The 14,749-nt window shown below is 42.9% G+C and overlaps 1 protein-coding gene across 6 annotated transcripts in view; it reads right to left on the bottom strand.

Moving 5' to 3' along the window:
* CTNNA2 (catenin alpha 2) overlaps positions 1–14,749 on the bottom strand; it is a 578,592-nt gene that overhangs the window by 400,855 nt on the left and 162,988 nt on the right. The window lies entirely within an intron of this gene.

Raw genomic sequence — 14,749 nt, 5'->3', positions numbered from 1 at the left:
GGGAAATTCTTAGAGAGCTCTTGGAGAACTCTTGGCAAACACCAACCAACAAAGAAAACGAATGTCAGATCCCTAGTTCCAACAATACCATGACTTTAGAGCTGAATTACTATCAGGAGAGTGCAGAACCAATGTCTCAGATACCTCTGTTCACTCAAACAAGTACGTACATGAATTCTATGCAGACAAGGCTGTCACCCAAATGAGGTCCCCATTTCATGTTGCAAGCACGCAACTGGTAAGCAATGCTATCTAGACAGAGGGGCATCCTTTAGGCAGGAAGTGAGAGACTGCAGGAGGCTAAAAATTCTATTTAAAAACATAAATGCAAAACACAGAGACACAGCTCAGTGAGTTAGTTCTCTGGCTGTAGAGCTAGAGGTTGGAAGTTTGTTGTGATTCCTAGGAAAAGAGCCAGCCTATGTAGCCTTCAGCAATCTGCAGAATCCAGGGGGAGGTAAACCGCATCTGAGTATTCACTACCTGGGAAACCCTAGAAAGGGTTGCCCTAAGTCAGAATTGATTTGATGGCACACAATTATTAATATTCCTTGATCAAATGAGATACTAGAGTCCAACTAATGGACTTTGCACTAACCTAATAGAAAAATGCATTTGTGAAAAGAAGAACACCAATTAATGTATTTAGCCCCAATATTAATATCTTAGGGTACAAAAAAATCATATTAAGCTGATTCTGACCAATGGGTCAGAATTAACCCTTTGGGTCAGAATCCCCAATGGGTCAGAATCAACCAATGGGTCGGAATCAACCAATGGGTCAGAATCAACCCTTTCCGGGGTTTTCTAGCTATAGAGAACTGAGAAGTCTTTTCCTAGTCTCTTATTCTAGCACCTGACAGTGACACTGTGCAGCTCGCTCAAGGTAAGATGCTGGGCCCTTGTTCCCCAAGGCACAAAGGGAAACTGAACTGCCAACCTTTGGCTCTGTAATCAGGCACCCAACTCCATCAGCTATCCAGCCAGCCTATTCTGTCAAACTGCAGGATGTAATCTGTTGATGTTTAAGTCCTAAAAATAAACTAGTTCATGCCTTTTCTCTTTTCGATTGGCAAATACTGTGTCTTAGCCATGGAAAAGTTGCATCCCCATTTGTACTGATGATGGTGGACCATGATTCATCTGATCACACAGGACCTTTACTGAAGCCTAATACTGCAAGAAAGTCAAGCCACATCATGTTTATTCTGTGTACTCATTTCATAGAGAGGACTCTTGATTACCACACATATGCTTTATCTCGATCGGAGTTCATTGCTGTAGTTGCTAAAAAACTAGGACTCAGAAATCCTTGTCAATCACATGCAAATTACTGGAACAAACCAGGAGATCCAGCACTACCCTTCCGCCTACCCCTGAAATATGTGACTCAAGAAAAACCTCCTACTTTATTGACTAAATAGAAAGCCATTACTTAGTTCTTCAAGTTAACCATCATATCAATTTTGTCAGCCTCAAGCAGGGAAACATCAAGAACTAATGCAGTCCCTTTCCCTCCCACACTCACAATGCAGTTGTTTTGTCTAAAAACTCCACACTGAAATATTTTGTTATGTTTTGCATTGCACGCTTCATCAGGTGCAAGCATGAGTTGCTCACACCCCTATTTGTCCGTGTACAGCCAGCCACCTTTACTACCCTTTCCTTAAAGCAATTCTGGCATGCCTTACACATACAACTCCTCTATCGGTAATTCGCACCCCCTGTCTGTGACCTTTCTGCTTCCCACACAGATAGATGAAGGTACACAGACGACAGAGAGAGAGCGAGCCAGATCTTTTTAATTTGATTAAGAATTCTTCCTACAAGGCGTTTCTGTATCAAAGCAGAGAGAGAGAGAGAGAGAGAGAGAGAGAGAGAGAGAGAGAGAGAGAGAGAGAGGTCAGCTATCAAGGAAACATGTCGGCAATTAGAGAGGATTAGATCATCCTGATATATTTTGAGTAGGAAAGAAACACTCTCAAAACCAGATTACAGAACTGAATAGCTCTTGGAAATAGATTAGACTCTGAGCCATGAACTCCTAATCACACTTGCTCTTCGACATCAGGTGGGTAAAGCCACTGAGTGATCCATTCTCAGTTAGAGAAGCACACTACTTCAAAGTAATGTTTGTTTTGGTGAGAGCAATTCCTGCAATTTACAGGGCTTACTATATTAAGAACACACTTTATTGTCACATTAATGTTTCTTGCACCCATCTACCATCGGACTAAAGGGACCAACAAAAATAAAATCTGTCTGCCAAAACAATATGTTGTCCTGTCTCCACAGCTTGACCTTAAACTGATGGACAAAGCAGGGTGGCAGCTGCCGGTGGCAGGGCAGTTCAATAGCAAGGGACTAAGGCATTGCTCTTCAGCCTCCCTCGGGCATCAGGGTTTCCAATTTCACAAAGGAAAGCTTCCACAACTCTGTGTCTGTGGGAGAAAAGAAAACATGCAACATGAGGCCTCTCTAATGCTGAACCATCACTAAGAATCCAGACAGGGAACAGTCTAGCACCACTTACTGCTATCACAATTCCTACTCACCCTCTGTAGGTGGGATATGACTATGAGAAGAGGTGAGGGTTTTCAAAATCCATGATAAATCTTCTAGGGACACTGATTTTCCAGAACTTCAAATTACATGGTGAGTGCTCACAGATAAGAAAACCCCTCCATATATCACAGCCAATCAGAAACTTTATGATGGGGGCATGGAGCTAAATCCCTCTTGAGGCACCATCACCTGGGTTGCACATGACTAGATGGGGCTACCTAGAAAGCTATTTGTCTCATCATCCTTGTACACAGCTGAAGTAGATTATCTCTTCTAGTCTTTTGCACTACGGGCAGGATATGATCAGCAACTGCACAGTGGAACTGCTCCACCGTTGCTCCAGAGATCTCTGGCTTGCAAGCCCGAGATGATCCCATTTAATCAGGGTTTGCATACAGACAAGGAGGTAATGAACATCACTTTGATTGATTAGCCAAACCCAAAAACATATATGTTAAGCCCCCCCCACACACACACACACCGCTACAGAGACTGCTTTGCACAACTCTAGACAAGGATATGCCCTCATTTGAGATCTAGCCCTTTTGAACTGAATTCTGTCATCAGTCCTAGGAGGAAAGACTGAAAGAACTGGGCATATTTGCCTGGAGAAAAGACTGGGGGGAGATAGGAGAGTACTTTTCACGTACTTGAAAGATAGTCCTCTGGAGGAGGGGCAGGATCTGTTCTCAATCATCCCAGAGTGCAGGGCATGTAATAATGCATTCCAGCTACAGGAAGCCAGATTTAGTCTTAGTATTGGGGAAAACTTCTGAATTCCCAGAGCAGTACAACAATGGAACCAATGACCTCAGGAGGTAGTGAGTGCTCCAATGCTAGGGGCATTCAAGAGCAAATTGGATAACCACGTGTCAGATCTGCTTTGATTTGGATTCCTGCACTGAGCAGGGGGTTGGACTTGATGGCATTAGAGCCCCCCCTTCCAACTCAATTATTCTATGAATCTATCATCAGCCATGACACTGTGTCAAAATTGTTTCTTAAACTTTAAAAAAAGAATCTCATTCTTCACGTACACCAGGCTGTATACTGGAAATAAGATAAGTCTTGGGGGTGGGAGGCGAATTCAGATAAGCCTAACAAAATCTGACTTTTAATTTACCCAGTGTTTAAATGGTGTCCTCTAAACTTCCCACAGCTATTGACAGTCATTCAGTGAATGACTAATGTAAAGTGTTCCACTTCATTTACATTTATAATTAATCAAAACTATTAAAGCCATAAATCAAAGCCTGACAGTGTAGTTCAGATTATGATTAATTGCCCCAAGGTTCGTAACTGCCAAAGAAAGAAAATATATCTGAGATAGAACAGCCAATATGGAGATTTCAGTTCCATGATCACAGATGTATTAAAAAACTAGCAGTCGCACCTCACTTAAGCTAGAAGAGAAGTTCTCCTATTAGCCAAGATCCGTCAGACCCGGAGCCCTAATTCTAGGGGCCAATTATAATAAATAGGAATTCTTAAGAAATTAATCTCTTTTGGATTCTGACTCAGATTTACATGTTCAGGATGCAAATGATGATCCATCTTTATGATATGGTTCCCAGGGCAGAAAACAGTAGAGCAGAATTATTTTATTTGCCTCGCTTGTCCTCAAATGGCAGCACAAGGAACCACAAAACTGTTATTCCTCACTCTGCAAAAGGGAGAGGTATTTTTGTCACACTCTCTAAAGGGGAAGAGTATTTAGAGGAAATCACACAATTAGACATTTAATGAATGCACCTTGAACTTGATGGATCAGAAGCACCTGCTTTTTCTGTTTTTGTCTCATCCTCTCCCCAGTCAATCAGTCAGTTCTTCTGAGCCTGCCCTGCACACATACACACATTCAGGAGTCCTTGAAATAACTGAAATAACCCATGAGAACTGTTTATCACTGTTTATAAACAGTGAGAACTGAGCCAAAACAAACCAATTTTCAAAAGAGAAAAATGTAAAGTTATACATCACAGCTGGCAAAAGCACACACACAAAAAAGAGGGCAGCCGAAGTTTGGCTTGGAAATCACACGTGTGAAAAGGCTCTAAGGGGGTCTTAACAAACCACCAGCAAAATGAGTCCAGTGGGAAGAAGAAGCAAAAATTAATAATAATGCAATACTAAGCTGCATGCATCATGCCTAAAGAAGTGCAGTTTGATCCCTGAACGCTCACAACACTCAAATAAATATGAATGTTCACAACACTGAAATTAGTCTTTACAGTGCTACCTTTTGACTTTTCCAATCCTCTCTCCCCATCCCCTTATTTTAATTTTTAATGCTGCCAATAGGTAAATTAAAATAATGTTAAATAATCCTGTGTACCATCAAGGCTCTCCTAAAATATAGCAACCCTAATAAATATTTTTTGTAAAGTATGTGAGATATTTAAGCAGTTATTTTATCACTGCTTCCCCCTAGTGAGTGTCCCTAATTAACGTGGGAATTTGAATCCAGATCTCTTCAGTCACAGTCAGTCACGCTGTCCATGACGCCACATCATTCAGCTTTGGTTAGACGTCACCCTAAACCCCACGCACCCCGTGAGGTTAACAGACAGTGGCAAGGTAGCACCTTACTGGCTGGGGGCTGCCCAGCTTAAGGCGGGCGGTATCTACCTAGTAAGGTGCAAAGACATCTCCCACCGTCAGAAATAGCGCCTGGCCTCATGCTCTACACCAATTGAGCAAAGACTTATAACTGGGAACTGCTACTTCCCGTGTTATTTCAATGCTGTATATGAAGCTGGAGTTTCTTCTCCAGAGCATGAAGCCTGGGTAAAATAATATGGAGGATAGGCTGTTACCCAAGTAGCAAATCCCCCCTCTCCATATTACTGAAATAGTCCAATGGAAAGGCAAGAGCCATTACAACTGGTTCCAGCGACGTTGCAGGAGTTGCCAGAATGATATGAACTGCCTCCGGGACTCTGGCTCCTGATTTTGCCTTGAGGTTAACTCCTGAAGCCTTTTCCATCAGTGGATATATAGCCACAAGGCAGTGGAGGTTTGAAGTCAGAGTTTTCCTTCTCCTAGATGGGCTGCCTTCCAAGGCTAACGAGTCCCACCTACCCGGGCTGCTCCCTAATAGTGTGGAGGTAGGGATCAGCTGTCAGTATCATACCAAAGTCTTGGTTACTGGGGTGGATCCTTCCCCAGCACTGAACTGCTGTTGAGTTTCCTATAGTGTTGCTCATAGTGGGAAAAGAAGGGTAAACAGATGGGCCATTTCTGGTGATGGTTCCATACATCTTGGAGTGCTCCATTAACGAATCCCCAAACACTTGACGTTTCAACTAAAATGCTTATGGCTGAGGATCACAATCAAAATACTGAAGGTTTAAAGAGAACCAAAATTCATTCCCTACCCTAACCCCTTCCATTCCCAGAGTTTCATGAAAAAGCATCAGATAAGTTGCTGGACAACCATCATGTGGCCTGGAGAAGCTCCCACTGTTGCCCTGGTACAGTGGTGCCTTGCAGGATGGGCGCTCCGTTTAACGATGAATCCGCATTGAATGGGGATGACGTTTTGAATGGGGGAATTTCGCTGCGTGATGATCGGTTCCCTGTTTCGGGAACCTATTTTCGCTGCCTGACGATCAAAACAGCTGATTGTTGGGTTTTCAAAATGGCCGCCAGGTGCTCAAAATGGCTCCCCACTGTTTAGGAGCCATTTTTCGCTGCACAGGCACCTGAAAATGGCCGCCCCTATGGAGGATCTTTGCTGGACAGTGAGTTCTTAGCCGACTGGAACGCATTAACCAGGTTTTAATGTGTTTCAATGGCTTTTTTATTTTCGCTTTACGACATTTTCATTCTACAGCGATTTCGCTGGAACGAATTAACGTTGTAATGCGAGGCACCACTGTCTATCTGACTGGCAGATGTTGGTCACTAATCTGCTGGACTGGCTTTCTAAGCACAAGCCACTGACAAAATGCTGGATGAAGCTGCCTTTCATCTTCCATTTCTGATTATGGTGTCATGCCTCCAATTTCATATCTTCTTCAGAGTCATTGTAACTTATGGTCACTGGTGATCCTTCCCCGCCACCTATTTCAGTCCCCAAACTCTTAGAATACTTCACCTGATGACGGTGTCATGCCTCCAATTTCATGTCTTCTTCAGAGTCGTTGTAACTGGTGGTTTCTGTGGAGCAGTACAAAATCAACTGCAACATATAGAGTGCCATAGAATTGACTTCCTCGCCCTGGTTGTCTTGTTTGAGGAAAGGTCTTCCTGAGTCTTTCTGGAAGGTCTTCCTGGGTCTTCAGAAAGGTCTTCCTATGTGTTGATGGCAAGCTGTTTTCCTCTCTTGAAAACATGATGACTCTCCCTAAAGTCTCTGCTGAGCCAGATATTTATAAAGTTGACAAAGTGACATCACAAAGTGTGGTCAAGGTATTGTTACCCGGTGTGGGGGTGCCATTCCCAAGGTTGCTAAAGCCACATGGCTGTTGTAGTCTACCTGCACAAACATCAGTCCCATTCATGGGAGGCAATAGGGCTGTAGCTTTAATGAAAAACTGGGGAACAAACCTTTTCAAGGGACCCCTCGGTGTAACTGGGCATCTGATCTTCCAGTTCTATGATCAGATTTTGGCTCCACCTGTCATCCTCGATGGTTTTCAGGGACGTCCTCAGAAAGTCAGACAAGAATGCAAGAATTTTCCATTATATTGCTACAAAAAAATCATTCATTAGGTTTTGTCTTTAGTGCCCTTGATAAAAAACTAGCTTCCTCAAACTGTTTCCAGTATCAGCCACCATGAGGCTACAGATGTGCGCTGTAATAATTTGGAGAAGGTCTCCACGTGAGCAAACAGTCTCCTCATGAGACTGGCCACCTGTGTGCTGAGCAGGGCTCCAGTAGCAACTTGTCTAACACCCTCTGCATTGGTTCGAGCATGCCTGAGTCCCTTACTCCAGATTACTTAGATGCTGTTTGACTATTTGGCGGGCTATGACTTTGAACTTCACTCTGCTTCTGCCAGTCAGCTTCACAGTTTCTGCTCCCTCCGGCTTTAACCTTCTCTTGGTCTGGGACTTCACTAGCCAGCAGCTTCACATGCCTCACCCAGTGGGGAACCAAAAAGAGCCATAAAATTCATGTCTAGGATAGCTGCCTCGCTGTCATCTGAAAAGCAATGATGTTGCTTAACGACATAGTTCCAGCTGTGATGAGTAAGCATCCAGTTACCTATTCTCACTCTGGTCCCTGACTACTTAAAAGATAACCTGCCCAATTAGATAAAGTGATGACACACACCATGAGCATGCTGGATAGCTCAGTGGCTTAGTCATCTGGCTGCAGAGCTAGAGGTTGGGAGTTCGATTCCCCCACTGTGTTTCTTTGACAGGGGCTGGACTGGATGATCCACAGGGCCTCTTCCAGCTCTGCAGTTCCAAGAGTATATGTGGACTGACCTCATGGTGGCAAGCTCAACCGACCGGCCAATCCAAGTTCAGTTAAGTGATCTCTGCAGTCCCCAGGTTAAGGTGTGAATTTTTCAATGTACATACTATTAAAATAATTAAAGGGGTGTAGAAAAAGCAGATCCCACATTTAGCACGAAGAATATCCATTTTCCTTAAGCTGGCAGATTTGTTATTAATGTTGTGTGTCGAGTCGTCTTTTGTTAGTCAATGTACTACTGAAGATGACATTTTTTGCTAATATAGTGACAGGTGTTGTGGGGACTGGGTGTGCCATGCTGGGATCCAAAAATGACAACTGCCGTTTTAATTCAGCGGTTGCAAATGATTAGCCTAAGAAGGGAAACAGCTTGGAAAGGATGAAAAGAAGCTTGGAGGTGGTGTTGTACCTGTTTCACCTCAAGTCAGCATTCCTAATAAAAACTGGAGGACCCTAAAAATAAAAGCTTGACCAACTATTTGTCAGCTATTTCGAGTAAAAATCGCCATGCACTTTCAGATTTATAAATATTTTCAAAAAGAAACATCTATGTAGTCCCAGGACACAGAAGCAACAGAAAATTTCTACATAACGTGGACTGAAAGAAATCACATCACAGCCACAGTCTGAAAGAAACTGCATAAATTATTCTGTATCACTTGCCTGCTATTTTACATCTTCCTGGCACACAGGATATCTTTTTATGTCACAGATTGGTGGTGACTGAAACCAGTCTATCACACTCCACAATTAATATGAAGTCTTGGCTAAAATCTGACAACTTCATGAGGTAATGTAATCTCAAGTTTAACTAAACCTAACAGTTTGAAAGCATGTAAATAAATAGGGACCACCTCGGTGGGAAGGTCACGGCGTTCCGTGTCTAGTTGCGCTGGCCACGTGACCACGGAAACTGTCTATGGACAAAACGCTCACTCTACGGCTTGGAAATGGGGATGAGCACCACGCCGTAGAGTCGGACACGACTGGAATAAATGTCAAGGGGAACCTTTACCTTTACCAGGTGAAAAGTTTTAGAGCCTATTTTCAGAAACATGCTAAAGTATGCAATGCCTTTCACCTAAACCATGTACCATTAAAAAAATAGTTGCCTTAAATCATGACAGACATTAATAAGGAGAACACTGAGAGACATAGTTTGTGAATTTAAAGTTTTTACTAACTTGGAAAAGAAACTATTCTACACATTGTCCACTAGATGTCACCATGGAACAAAAAATGAATACTGTATAATAAGACCTGAGTACAAAGATTATCAATGGGCAAAATGTTGTTCATGAAGGTGTAACACAAAGCCATGCCCGCATAAATGTGCTGGGCATGACACCAAGCAACATGGAATTGCACAATCTGTGCAATCAGTCACACAGTTCCCATGGTGGCCGCTGTGCAATGTGCCGGCAGAGATGCTTTGTGGATAGCAGTTCTGCCTTGGTGCTACTCTAGACCCCATCATGTTACACCCACATAGCTAAGCGAGAGGACTTTGTCGACTGTTAAAAGGAAGCAGTAAACTGATAGCATAATCCTATGGTGTTTTAATCCATGAAAGCTCATAAACTGCATGATGAATTTTTAGGGGTCTATACAGGTATCACTATTTTTGCATTTGTACAATTCTGTTGGTTAGTTACACCAGCATACATGTGATGACATAAATCAGAGTAGCAAATTGCTATTACTTAAGGAGTTGCTACTTGTACTGTACATCTCTTCACATAGTAATACTGTCAGGTTATATAAAATAAGCCAAATAAAACAGAACCCGAATTTTACAACCATGAACAACAATAAGCACAAAGTTTACATACAAAGTGTCAGCAGGTGTGCCTGACAAGGACACTGGAATATCCATCTTAAAGATGATGTCATGTCTCTGAGAACCAATTGGACAGTGTAAGTATATATAGATCCTGTGTAATAATTTCTTTCTCTTGGCTATTGTATACGGTTGTGGACTGTAATTCTGCTGCTGCCATGCATATATGTAAATAGACTTAGTTGCTAAAGTCTATTGTCTCTGCCTGATTTATTTGACTGCTGGGACGAGAAAAAGGTGCTTCTGCAACAGACACTGATGAAACTGCGCCACTCTGACAAATACAACTGGCACACCAGGAAGAATGCAAGGAACAACTTATTAATTAGCTGCAATCTGCTACTGCCATTTGCATCACTGCAGTTATGTCAGTGTAAGTAACCAACACAATTCTGGCTAGTGACTTTTCATGGATTGTTAAAGAAAGAAGCTTCTGAGCAGAGGCATTTCAGCAGAGGTACAGAAGTTAAAAGTGTTTCTAAAAAGGTCTCTTCCATGTTTTCCCAAACAGAATACAATACACCTGTTGCTCAGAGTAGCAAGTTGCAGCTAGAGTATGCCCACCGAATCGGTGGGGATTCAGGGAGTCAACTTCTCCATGAGTTTCACTGATTCAACAGGGCCTACTCTAGAGGTGACTTACGAGTAGGCTAAAGAAAGTCACCACTAGAGTAGAGCCATTTATTTAAATCAATGGAAGTTAACAGAGGAGTTGACGTACCAAAAAAAAAAAAACCCAGATACAACAGGCTTATTTTAGTTGTGATTTACTATACTGAGCAACAATGATTCAGCCACTGTTGAACAGGCACCTTTTCATAGTGAAGCATAAGAAGTAGGTGTTTCACTCCCCGACTTCCAAAGACCAGGAGGTCACCTAATAATAGTAATTTCAATTCGTCAGGTCATTTCTGACTTATGACAACCTTTCATGGCTTTTTAAGTATCATTTATCATCCCCTTCTCCCCAGGAGGCACAGTGGGGAATTGAACTCCCACCTTCTGGCTCCTTAATCAGATACCCAACTCAGGATGCAGCCAGCTGCTGGTTGCCTACAACTGCTCATTTCCCTATCTTCGCCCTGTCCTGCTTCTCACAACAGAAGCACTTTGCAGGAAACTGAGGCTGGAAATGAACCAAACATTGTTGAAGGAGGTCTGTGCACAGGGGACGGTGAGTGTGGACTGCTGAGGACTTGCACTTTATTCTTCAAGAAGGGTGTTGGGTTTGCTTCTGTGATTATGGCACTAGCCTCTTTCATTTTGTTTTCAGACACAGGCCGTGTCCCCAGCCTGTGCCGGCCTCCTATGTTGGAGAAGAGCACAAGCGGATGATTTCCCCCCCCGGCGCCGCCGCCCCTTCATCGCCACCCCACCGCCTTCAACGCCTGCTGTTTGTTTCTGTATTTGTTAACTTTGCCACGGGAGCTGCAGACACAGCACTAATGGAAAAGAGTTGCTTTTATTTTCTGTTACTGGGTTATTCTACGATCACATAAGCAGAATTTTCCCATGATGGTTTTTTTTTTTGTCTAGACTTTTCCCTTTTGTCTGCCATCTGATGCAGTTTCGCCTTGCTTTGTGAGCATTTCAGCACAGTGCATCTGTTTATCAGTTATGACAGAAATGATCCGACGTTCAGCCCTTGACTGCTCAGAAGTCACATCCAGGCGACGTCCCTAGGCCCATCGGAGTTGCCATGAGCCCCGCCACTTGCTAAGAAGCAGGCCCTCAAAGCTGCCGGGTCCTTAGGAGACCAACCCAGAGAGACCACAATCAGAGAGAGCAACTGCGTAGCTCCAAGAAGCCTGTAAAGCTCGCCACCACCAAAAGAACCCACTGGGAGAAACACTGTTTCTACCCAGGGAGATGAAAATTGGTTTAATTTCAAACTCACTGCTTCACAGTGTCTAGTTCTCATACCTGTGAAGGAACTTGTCCTATAAAATAACTATCCCCCAAAATTATTTTGCTAATGCAACTGACCTTGTACCAGATCATACCAGGAAGTGATGTTAAATCACTGGTTCTTAACCTTGGGTTACTCAGGAGTTTTGGACTGCAACTCCCAGAAGCCTTCACCACCAACTGTGCTGGCTGGGGTTTCTGGGAGTTGCAGTTCAAAAACATCCGAGTAACAAAGGTTAAGAACCACTGTGTTAAATCACACCTTATCTCAGCTTCAAGATAAAGAGATGAACACACTGCTATGTTCTAAAGTTGAAGTGGGAAGGAACTATACAGGCAAGGAAGAACACAGGGATTCTGCTGGGTCTACCTTAAAAAGGCAACAAACACTCACAAATGTTCTTATCCGTGATGAGAAAAGGCGTCTTGACACATTGAGATGCTTCCATCAAAAACAAAAACTAAACAAAGGTCAGTGGCTGCAATATTTTCCATTCCTGCCTATGTGTGAAAAACCAGGATTTATTTTCAGCAGCTGTACCAGCAACAAAAAAAGAGGAGATTTTCTTGTATAAGAAAGATTTCTGTGATGGGGTGGTGGGGTAGGGATTATGTAAAGATAGGAGTTGGTACTTGACTAATGAACAAAACAGAGAGAGAGTGTGTGTAGGCTGGCTAGCAGGGTTGTGAAACAAAAGGGCACAGCAAAGGTCTCAAAAAGAAGCAAGATTTGCAAACCGGGAAAACAGGCAGCAAAATGGCAAAGGCAACACTTCCATTTAAATATGCACTGTGTAATTAATATAAAATATCAAGTGATGTGCACTGAGGGACAGGGGGTAGCCTAACTACACAGAAAAAAAAACTGACCAAGTCTGACTAGCAGTGACTCACTGGGCAGGGAAGAATGGGAGTGTATTGGACAGCTCAATGAAATAATCAACCCTTTGTGAAGAAGTTAAAGAAAATTGCATGTTGGGGATCATCAAGAGGGAAATTGAACATGAAAATGCCAGTAACATTCTGCCTTCCTTTAAATTGCGGAACCTCAAAAAAGAGAACTGTCAAGCTAATGAAGTGTACAAAAGAGCTATTAAAATGATCGTGGGGCTGAAACAAGTCCTCCGTGAAGAAAGATCGCAACATTTCGGGCTTTTTTTGCCATTTGATGCATGGCCGATTGGGCTACGGTGACACACGCCTCAGTAGCTTCCTGGCTGGCTTACTATAACATGCTCTTAAAAAGAATCCCCTTTGGTGAGTATTCAGAAACATTGACTTGTTTAAAAAGTTGCAGCCAGACTACTGGAGCATCATACACAGCATGTAACTCCACACTTACAAGAGCTGTGCCAGCTCCTGGTCTGTTGTCAGGCTCCATCTGATGTGCTGGCTACGTGATTTATATAATTTCAGCCCCACCTAGACTGTATTTCTCCTCTTAAGACCGGCCAGGGAAGCCTTCTTTTGACTCCACCACCCTCACAGGACCCTACAAGAGAGGCCCTTTTTTGAAGTTTCCTCTAAGCTACCAAACATCTTCCTCCATGAAGCCAGACTAGTCCACTAGACAAGTGTCTAGCAGCAGAATCAGATACGGAGAAAGGATGCTATGTATTTCTTTTTTTTTTATGTTACTGTTCAGATTTCTTTTCAAATATCTGAAATGTTTTAAGTTAGCAACATTTTTATTACTGCTGTACATTTAACTGCATTTTAATAACTCATGTAGCTTTCTTGGTGTTACGATTTCTGTATGCTATGTACTTAGGGTCCTTGCTTTGGAAGAAAGGTGAGATGCAAATTAAGTGAATATGTAATATAATAATCTGGGTGGATTTAAAAACTGTCTGACAAGCAGTTCTATTGTCTGGCCTCTCGCTGGCTTTTCAGTCCAGCCAATTCCAGTAGTCAGAAGCCAACGATGGGGAGGCAGGGATGAAGGAAAGGGAGTTTTGAATGAGTGCTCAAAAGCTGTCCTGTGGGAATCTTGTTTGAAAAAATGTTAGCACAAGAGGACATGGATGTGGTCAGAAAGTTCTAAAACTCAGTTTAAATGTGTGGTGTAAGAGGAAAAAATGTAATAAATTGGTGCCTAGGATATAATGCATACATAATCTGAAACTGTTTTAAGGCTGAAGGTAAGGTAAAGGTTCCCCTTGACATTTTAGTCAGTCATGTCCGACTCTAGGGCGTGGTGCTCATCCCCGTTTCCAAGCCGTAGAGCCAGCGTTTGTCCGAGGACAGTTTCCGTTGTCACGTGGCCAGCGCGACTTAGATTTGGAACGCTGTTTACCTTCCCACTGAGATGGTACCTATTTATCTACTCACATTTACATGCTTTCAAACTGCTAGCTTGGCAGGAGCTGGGACAAGCGACGGGAGCTCACTCCGTCGCATGGATTTGATCTTACGACTGCTGGTCTTTTGATCCTGCAGCACACAAAGATTTCTGTGGTTTAGCCTGCAGCGCCACCACGTCCCTTAAGGCTGAAGAGAAACATGTAAATGTAACCACATGTAAGAATCTTTAAAGTGACAGATCAACTCCATATGGCTTATGTTCCTGTTATGACAGCATGAATAAGTCATTATGAACTTACAGGAACAACAACAACAACAGCAACAAAAACAAAAACTGCATGCCATCATGGTGACTCCTTCTGGATTTTTCTAGACAGACAATACTCAGAAGTGATTTCCCTTCTTCTGGTGGCCCTTCTGAAACTGTGCAGCTTGCCCAAGGCCACACAGGCTGGCTGTTCGTCCAGGAGGCACAGCGGGGAATTGAACTTATCCACCACAATGTCTCTTATGTTCTTATGACATAAAAAGGCTTAAATAAATATTGACAATAAGTTTCACAATATGAGAAAGAAACCAAGGGAAGTTTTTGCAGGATTCCAGGAAGAGTGATATACAAGCTCTTGCCAGCTCAGGTTTCAACAGGCAGTCATTACAAGTCCCACATCAAAAGTGATCCACTTACGTTATTTTGTGAGTTCTAA

The sequence above is a fragment of the Pogona vitticeps genome, chromosome 5 (assembly GCF_051106095.1).
Source record: "Pogona vitticeps strain Pit_001003342236 chromosome 5, PviZW2.1, whole genome shotgun sequence".
Classification (NCBI taxonomy): Eukaryota; Metazoa; Chordata; class Lepidosauria; order Squamata; family Agamidae; genus Pogona; species Pogona vitticeps.
Note: the sequence above shows the minus strand (reverse complement) of the source record. Positions and strands in the feature narration are given on the sequence as shown.